At 41.2% G+C, this 9,858-nt stretch overlaps 1 long non-coding RNA gene across 1 annotated transcript; it reads right to left on the bottom strand.

Moving 5' to 3' along the window:
* Positions 1-517: 517 nt before the first annotated feature.
* Positions 518-3,223, bottom strand: LOC103646621 (uncharacterized). The gene is made up of 4 exons (XR_562308.3): positions 1,577-3,223; positions 1,204-1,440; positions 1,082-1,120; positions 518-854 (listed from the first exon to the last, which is right to left on the bottom strand). It is a non-coding gene; the product is annotated as an uncharacterized lncRNA (long non-coding RNA).
* Positions 3,224-9,858: the final 6,635 nt, after the last annotated feature.

Genomic DNA, 9,858 nt, shown 5'->3' with positions numbered 1-9,858 from the left:
CAGACGCTTCAGAAGTTTCAGCAGTCTTCTTTGGAGTTATGCTTGAAGATTTAATTGTCTCCAAAACATCTAACACATTAACCATTCTTTTTCTTTTCGGGGTCACTGTTGGCCCCTTTTTAATTTTTGCTACTTCAATTTCTCCTGAAGGACTTAAAATTTCTAATATTTTTACTCCCTCAGCTGATGTTTTTGCTTCTTCAGTCTTTGGTTCTTCCATCTTTTCTGTTACACTACAAAGCAAACCCCCTTATAGCAATATATATATGTGTTGCTAAAAGCCCATATAAGTATTGTTAGGGTCTATACCAACGCATATTTATGTGTTGCCTATGTTGACGTTGCAAGGATCTTTTGCAACACATACAAATTCGTTGGAAAGTCCTATTAATATGTGTTGGTAAACTGCAACGAATATATTTATCTTATAACAACACTTACAAGTGTTTGTAGCACGAAAGGCCACTTAATCTCTGTAACACTTGGAACACTTAAAATGTAAATGTGGCAACAGTAATATGCGTTGCAAGGAATAAACCATGAAATTATTTATTTATTTATTTATTTGAGTTCATACAAATATATAGCATACACAATGCCTTGAATTTTTCCATCATCATAAGACACAATGCTAAATGCGCACAACTCTAAATTCTATATTTAAAACAAAATATCCGATTATAGAGTTTCATCCAAAACATAATCTATCAAATAATGTGTGTTCTAAAACATGTTTTCTGTGAAAGCAACATATACATATAGGAGTCTAGTTGCAATCGACTCTTCTCTTGAACCAATTCAAATGACCAGTGAAAGCACCATTCCAGTAGACCTTGCATTCTATGGGTTCCAACCTGAAAATGAATTAAAAATAACATTTAGGGAAGAATCTAAACTCAACTTGAATGATAAACTGGAGAGATTGAATGATAAACTGGAGGGAGTAGTCATTTACTTTTCAGGTTCACAAAATAATTACAAAGAGGCATTGCTTGATTAATTGACAAATTGTATACTTAACAGATAGGTTTGGTCTAGATAATTGCATCAGCAAGTATGATGAGTTCAAAGTCACACAAACCTGGCTAAATCAATATGATTGGCTGACACTCTTTGCAACCTTCAAAAAAAAAGTTGGAATGATTCAATATAACACAGTAATTAAGAGCAATAATACTTGTTAAGTAGAGTGAAAGAACATACACAACTTGAAGGCCATGCTATAGGATTTTTGCCTACGTCTCCGATAACTTGGAAGTTGTCATATGGTCGTATTAGTGGCTCATCAGGCACAGAGGTAAGACCAACACACAGCATATAAAATTCTTTGCCTAGCTCAAGGCCTCCAACTTTCTGATCTGGATCAACACTCAGTATTGTCCCTAAGGCAACATTCTTACTTTTATGTCTCCAGCTCTTTATGTATACGGGAGTGCCAGCCTTATCCAAAGGTCAAAGAGTGAATTAATAATATACACAATATGAATTCCAGGTTGTATTATTTTTACAACAAGCAGATGACAATATTATAAAACGTATGCAAATAATTGGGAAGTTATGCAGTAGAAGTCCAAACCTGATAGTTTATTTGTTGTGAGCATTTAGATGTTGCATCCTTGTTCATACCCTGTTGCAAATTACAGATTTTCTATCATAATTAATAATGTGATAACCCTAGAGAGACAAGTAATCACAATCTCAAATAAATCCTTTAGGTCATCCAAGAGTGGCTGAAGGAAAACATGAATGCTATCTCCAGGACTTTTTGGACCAGGAATAATTAAAGACAACATAATGTTGTGTTCTTTCATGCAAAGCCAAGGAGGTAGGTTATATACTACCAAAACAACAGGCCAACAACTATGAGTGGAGCTCAACATTGCAAATGGATTAAACCCATCAGTAGCCAAACCAAAATGAATATTACGAGATTCCGATGCAAATTCTGGGAACTTTTCATCAAACCTATTCCACACCGGTGCATCAGCAGGATGTCGGAGTGCACCATCCTTAATGCGCTCCTCATCATGCCATCTTAGAAAAGTTGCTGTTTGTCTACACATAAATTGTCTTTTCAGCCTCTTTTTAATAGGGAAGTATCATAAAACTTTGCAAGGTGTTGCTTTCCTTCTTTCCTTCTTTGTTAATACAGACTCAGGTTCCTTATCCTTCCACCTTGAAGCCTTACAATTTGAGCAAAAATCATCATCTTTTTTTCCTTCCAATACAGCTGACAATTATTTGGACAAGCATCGATATTTTCATATCCAAGACCAAATTTAGAAATAAGTTTCTTAGCCTCATAAAAGTTCTTGGGCAGTTCCTTTCCATCTGGAATAGCCATACGCAAAACCTCTAGTAGATCATCAAAAGACTTATCAGACCACTTATTCATGGTTTTGACATTAAATAGAAGCACAAAAAGAGTTAGCTCACTCAACTCACACCCTGTCCATAGAGGTTTTTTGGAATCTTCCAGCTGCTTATAAAACCATTGTGCTTCTAAATTAGGCCCTTTTAGTGGTATTTGACTATCGACCATTGTTGTGTCATCATACAAATGCCCTACAACATCTTCAATCAGTTGATCTATATTAACGTGCATTTCCTCGCTATGTGAATTAGCTTCTTCACTACCGGTGTCTTTCACTGAATGATGACCTTGAAAAACCCATTCATCATAATTCTCAAGTATCCCATTGCACACCAGATGTCCATACATCTCATCCCTTGGTTGTGTAGTAGTGTGAACACATGTTTGACATGGGCAATAGATCTTGGTACCTTCAGACTTATCTTTAAATGCAAATTCAATAAATCCTTTAACACCAGCTACATATTGATCGGAACCTTTAGGATAACGCAAGAGACGTTTGACCTTTCCAACATCCATTCTGTAACAATAAATATGCTAACATAGTGATTCAACAATAAAACATAGTGATTTACAAAGATAATATGCTAACATACAACTGACAAATTCAGTCCTAACATAATTAGCAATCTAGTAGCTACTGCAGGAGTTAGAGACAAACCTGCAAGTGCGAGAGTGGAGGGGAATTGGCAGCAGCGGTGTCCTGGTGTTAGCGGTGACGGAGAAGGTACGTCTCAGCTGCCGGCCCTCAGGGATTCAATCTGGAACGACCTCCAGCGGCTGCCAGTGATGGATTAAGGAGGCGACCTGCAAGTGCGGAGCCGGAGGGGAACTAGGAGCAGTGGCGTCCTGGTGTACGCAAAAGGTATGCCTCAGCTGCAGTGGCGGGCCCAGGTTTTGAAACTTGGGTATTCAAAAAAATTTTGCAAGTAACAAACTAATACTTAATGTTATATAGTACGAACAGTATAATGTATAACACACATATAGCCATATGCAACTTAATTTTATCATTTAGAAGTGCTAAAAATTAACATGGTCGCAACATATAATATGATACAAAATGATAAATATTAGAAAAAAAAACTTACAAGTTCAAAGAATAACTTTCCTCTTCATTTTTCAAATCTACAGACTACAAATTTAATTTGAATCAAAATTCAGCAATAACTATTCGTATATATTCAAAGAAGAAATTATAGAGGAGAGGAGAAGGAGAGGTCATGGCGTCATGCTCACCTAGCAACAGTAGGACGGACAGGATGAGGGAGGCCTCAAATCCAAGCACTTCGGGCGCAAGAACGTCGAACCAGACAGTTAGGAGAGTGGAGAGCAACGATGAGCGGCAGTTTGAGGTCTTCCGGGGGCGAAAGTGAGGAGGGAAAGACGTCCAAGGAGAAGGAGCAGGGCGGCGTCGCGTCGGGGAGCCGCGGTGGCCACCGAACAGATCGAATAGAGGTGGACGACGATGTACAGATTCAGATCCGTTTGGTGGCAATTAAACTAATCAAAAAGACAGAACAAATAACTAAATGTTCCATTAGCTAACTCAACTAAATTCTTGTCTTTACTGGTTAGCGCAGCTGGTTCTTTTCTGAGAGACCCAGGTTCGACTCCTGGGGTGGCACATTTTCGATTTATGTCAATTTTGCATGTTGAGCCTAACAAATAAGAGTAAGTAATGGGTGAGTTATAACATAGAATTCCATTGGCTCTATTGGTTACCACACACAGATGGAATTTTGCTAAATAGAAGGTTGCAAGTTCAAGTATTGCTATTGATGTTTTATTTTTTACGATTCCATAAATTTTCACTATTCAAAATGGTGGTAAGAATTACATTATATGACGACAAAATAAAAACGAGTAGTAGAAAATTTTGTACTTGAAAAATCGATGCATGATGTCAAAATACCATAGAATATATAACCATTAATTATTTCTTAACAGATAATATTTACAACACATAGTATGCGTTGTTACAATATAAATTGCAACGCATAAATTTATGTGTTGTTATCTATATGTTGCAACTTCGTAATTTACAACACATAAAGTTATATGTTGTTATCTATATGTTGCAACTTCGTAATTACAACACATACAGTTATATGTTGTTATCTATATGTTGCTATAAGGGGGTTTGCTTTGTAGTGTTACTGGCACTTCGGCCAACTCTTTGATTTCTGGCAGCAGGGTTGGTTCTTTAGCTTCGGTGGCCGAAGAGGTCTCACCGGCGAACTCAGGCACCGTGGCTGGTTCAATATAGCGTGGCCGGTGTGTGAGAATCTTTACCCTTTTTCTCTTCGGCGCTAGCTCGCTAGGAGCGGCTGAAGCAGTTTCTTTTGCAGAAGTTGTGCCTTTTCTTTTTTGCCCCCGCGCTGGATAGCGGTAGTCGGGGTAGACAAAACCAATTGCATCAAATACTCGGTTGAGTCTTTTCTTTTTTCAGCCTCCGAAGGCCGCTGACAATGCAGTGTCTTCGGCCTTCGAATATACCCCAAGCAATTCATCACTTACAGTCTCAATGCTCTTTAACCAATCATCATCTGGTTCAACGAACTTGTCTCCGTACTTGAATGCATACTTCAGCCTGACTAGCCCACCTTCGTCAGTTTCTTTAACAGTTTCTTTCGGCATTTCCCAGTTATCTGCAAGTGGCCACACTCTGAAGGCAATGTGTTCTTGTATTAAATCCCTTGTCCCAATAAAAGAGCAGACTACGCCGAAGGCCCGTTGGCATTCTTCGGCTACTTCATCCATTTCTACCTTCGGTTTCCGGAGTATGAAGCGCTGCCAGATAGGGCACATGATGATATCCTTAATATCTTCTCGAACCTTCAAATCATTTTTTTACATAGAACCATTCCTTCATCCATTCCCCGGGCCATCTCTTCCGAAAGGTTGGCACGGGACAGCTTGATCCAGAGCGAGCACCGAAGCTGTAACAACCAAAGTTGTTATGATATTGCTCTTTACCCCAGGGCTTCGTCTCATATAATAACTCATGTATATTGAAAAAGCTTTTCGCACTTGGCTCTAGGCCCTGGCTCTTCGCGGCCCAGACGAAGACTCCCATTCTTATTATTGCTTCAGGGGTAAGTTGATGAAGGTAAACCTGATATATTTTCAGAACTTCTACCACAAACCTGCTTATAGGGAATCGTAGCCCAGCTTTAAAAAAGCTTCGGAAGATCACGACTTCATTATCTTTGGGAGTCGGCACAGTCCTCTCTCCGTCATCTGCCCTCACGATGGACATATCTCGAAAATATCTTCCCCTCATGTTTTCAAGGTGACTTTGCCCAATAGTTGATTTTCCGAAGACTGAATGGCTTGGTCGCCATGGTCGATCTTCGGAATCCTCACCCCCGCTGTCTGCATCATAACTATCACTTTCACCAGTATCTTTAGATAAGCCTTCCAAAATCTCCCTAGTAATTTTCTCTTTATTTGTTTTTGCTATTGATTCAATGAAGCCCAGATTTTTCTCCTCAGAAAGGCTCAGCTTCACTCCGGCAGCAACTTTCTTTTCCTGAGACATCCCTTCGGAAATCCTGCCTCTCGGCTCCGAAGCTTAAAACTAGGGAGGCAGTCAAATATTTGTGGGCAGAAAGCTATTTGAGCAGGTAAAACAGATGGCAAGAGAGCGTGCCAAATAACTTGTGGTGAGCCCTTATTTATACACCCAGTATGTCGAAAACTGGAGGGTCCCGCTTGTCAATGACTGTTGCTATTCTAGCAAAAGGAAGGTATTTTTTCGGACCTTCGGCCCATAGCCTTCGTCCATATCGCAATATAAACTTATCTTTACAGCAAATTAATATTGCGAGGGGCTACTGTTGGGGGCCTTCGGCTTCCGAAGGTCCTCAAAAACGTAATTTGACTATGTTTTCCAAGAGAAATATGTGAACAGGTACCTTCGAAGTCAGATTGCGAGTATACAAAAGCATGGTTAAGACGAAGCTTGACTGGGACGGCGATCACGACGAAGGATAAGACGATCACGAAGCTATGTGCAGAAGAGCTTCGGCATAACGGCGGGAAAGGGAAACCGACTTAAAGATGAAAAGCCGAATTAGACCTCGAAGAATTACTATAGAGTTATTGATAAATGTAAAGGGCATTAATGTAATTTTGCATGGGCTGCGACCCGTGCCTATAAATAGGTGAACAGTATTCCCATACTGTTCACGCTGACTTGGCATTCACTTTTGCGTCACGCCTATATTCTCATTCCTTCAAGCCGAAGGTACATTTGTAATTTACTATTGTTTACACAAGTAATATAAATGGAAATAGATTAATAATAATGTTTACAAAAATTATGTTACTTTCTGTATTTTGTATGAATGTTCTCCATCTTTTATCATGATCGTGAAGGTATGTCCTTCATGACCTTCGTCCTAGATTCATTATATTCGAAGGGAAATAATGATCCGAAGGACGAAGGGTTTTGATATTTTACATTTTATGTTGCCTTGTTCTTGATTCATAGCATTTGAGAACAAGTCCCCAACAATCCCTATAGTCGATTTGTAGCTGGTATGTAGCACTACAACATTGCTGCAGAGATTTGGACCTGTTGCCATAGAAATCTGGGAGAAAATTCCCCTGCAAAATGCTCTGTCAGGCAACTGAATGGGGACTCTGATGGTACAGTAGCCAATGTGGATCAGGTTGCCAGCGCGGCTTGCTCACCGCCGACGACCTATCTGCGCCAAAATTAGTGCCACCGCCGTCCTGATTCGTGGGCGGTATGGCGTGGATAGCGTCGGGGAGGGATAACCCGTACGTGGCGCCATCTCCCTGGCCCAGCCGGAGTTACTCACCGGCGGCCGCCGTGACTCAGTGAATTCCACCGCGGTGGCGCTCATGCCGTAGTTCTCCCTCACTGTACCTTCTACCGACGTGGTCGACATGTGATTGCGATACTATCCTCAGCCGCTAGGTGATCGCCGGACCGCCACGGCTATAAATAGCCATTGGGTTCACGACGAAGGATGATCATCGCAAACACAGTGACTAGATCAAAGTCAAATTCGCACCGCCCCCTCCACCTTCTCCCAAATCGTTTGCGCACGGTGAAAGCATAGCTTCTTACGGCCGAGTAGCCTCAATCCCCAACCCCAATTTCAACTAGAGTCGCTGCGACGCCATTTTTCCCCAATTCAGTCCGCCGCATCGCAAAGAACAGCCCGCCCGTGGCTGAGCCACTCTGGTGAGTTCCTATCCAATTAAAGTGTTGTTTCCATGCCTCTGCGTGCTTGCGAAGCTCATGGTGGCGTCCGTTCGCTCTAATCGACCATGGTTTGGCGGGAACGTGTGCTCCCAAGCTCGGTGTCCGCCGTGCATGTGGACAGGCCATTCTCAGTGCGTTCGGGTCAAATTAATGTGTGTTCTGGGGCCATCTTAGGTCAGTGAAGCCTCCCCGATGATTAGTCCGGGCAGTTATCGCCGGCCATAGCCGGTACAGACCTCGTCCGGGATGAACGGCGAGCGTGCCGTGACCAGGGAGGTGTTTGGAGAAGAGACAGAAGTCTAGGGACATTTTTGCAAAGTGTCAGCGACTGGGTTCAATAGTGTTTGGACTTCTTCAGGTTATTCAAAAACCGTGAGGGCCCTTCTGCAAGACTGCCAACGCGGGCGCGGGTGCGCCCCGTTTCTCTAAGTGACTGGGTCGTATGGGCTGCTTTTGGCCCAGAACTATTCACTGGTTTTTCCTTTTCTTTTTATTCCAGAGCCAAAACAATTATAGAAAATGGTAGAAAAATCCTAAAATTGTGAAACCAATTTTCCTAGACTTATTATTTTCCCTAGAATTTAATAAAAATAGTTTCATGATTTTTAGTTTAAACAGGGAATTTTAGGGCATTTATAATAGCTTAAAGAAATAGTTCTGGAATTTTAGAGAATTAATAGTAATGCCAAAAATGTTCAAAATTTTTATATGAACTTCCCACATTATTTAGAAGCCTTGGGTAGAGTTTGAATTGATTTGGATCATGTTTGATGACTAGAACCCAAAACCCCCCTGCCCTTTGAACTCCTTTACTGACTCTTGAAACCCTAAGTTCTCGGAGTTCCGTGAAGGAAAGTTGTATTCAAGACTTAGATAATAAATCTTTATTATCTTCGCACTCTCATGAGCATTACATGGCATTCATTCTTATATATGGATATATATGGTTATATTAGAACGCGAAGAAGTGGAAATCACTGAAGAGAAGACCTCACCACCCTCGGATTCTCAGGCAGGAAACTGCTTCTACTTTGATATTTGTGGATCCGAGCCAGACTCACCTACGAACGAAGGCAAGCCCCGGTGCATGCAACCCTTTCCTTGTTTTTTTTAAATAATTTTCGCACACTTTAAGTCTAGTGAAATGTGCATTAGGTTCATAGGAATTGCTTGGAACCCTTTGATGCATTGCTTTCCTTGATATCCATATCTTTATAGATACTTTTGTGAAGTATCAAAATATGATTTACAAAAATGCTTAGCCTTGCTTAGATCTTGTGGATAGAGGTTGTCCTTAGCCTAGCTCGAGAAAGGATGGCTTCTACCTGCAAGAATATTTTCATTTGGAGCAATGGTGGGATCTTACTGCAAAGTTCCCTGTGATGCTCTTTTCATCCTAAGGAACAGAAACAATCCTAAGGATGGAAATACTTAAATTGAGACTTGGGTTAGGAACAGGTGATGTTCTACCCAGGTTGATTAAGGATTGAATGTGTATGTAGGTGTGCTGATCGAGGACCCTTTAACTGGTCACATGCCTCGTCATGGGTAAGCCTTGCCTCGGGCAGACTAAGGCCAGAATAAGATAACACGAAATGGGCGTGGAGCGGTGGCGAGAGTAGCGTGTACCCTCCGTGGCAAGAGGCTGGACGGGGGTGTATCTGTGCTCTCGGTTTGCGTGAACCTGATCTGGTCTTAAGAACCCCGGTGGCGGGTTGACATATGCAAGGGTTAAGTGCTACATATGTCGTGTGATTGGAGATCCTCAGCTGAGTATAATCGATTCGGATCGCCGTACCTTCGCGGTTATGAAGACTTGGTCACTTCCCTACAACCTAAGTCAGGATGTGAACATTATAGATAAAAATGATGTTGTATTGAAGAGATGATGAAATTAGACTAGATGCAAACAGAGTCTATTAATATTTAATCTGGCGTTAAAATATTGAAAGTAAGGACTCACTTTAGTAAGCTATTTCTGCAAAAGTATATAAGTTGATTTTTGCTAAAGCCTCTCCCTGATTCCTATTTATCCAGCATACCCTTGAGAGTCTTTTCCTTAGTCGGGTAAGACTTGCTGAGTAATCCCATACTCAGGGTTTATCCCTTCGTTGTTTTTAGGTGAGGAAGTAGCAGATTTCTGTTGCTTCTGTACCAAGGTGGTTCCCCATGAGGAAAAGCAAGAGTGAAGATGCGGGAGGACATGGTCCTCCATAAGAAAACTTTTATGAAAAACTTATCG

Source organism: Zea mays, chromosome 2 (genome assembly GCF_902167145.1).
Source record: "Zea mays cultivar B73 chromosome 2, Zm-B73-REFERENCE-NAM-5.0, whole genome shotgun sequence".
Classification (NCBI taxonomy): domain Eukaryota; kingdom Viridiplantae; phylum Streptophyta; class Magnoliopsida; order Poales; family Poaceae; genus Zea; species Zea mays.
The sequence above is the reverse complement of the archived record's forward strand: the minus strand, read 5'-3'. Positions and strand labels throughout refer to the sequence as shown.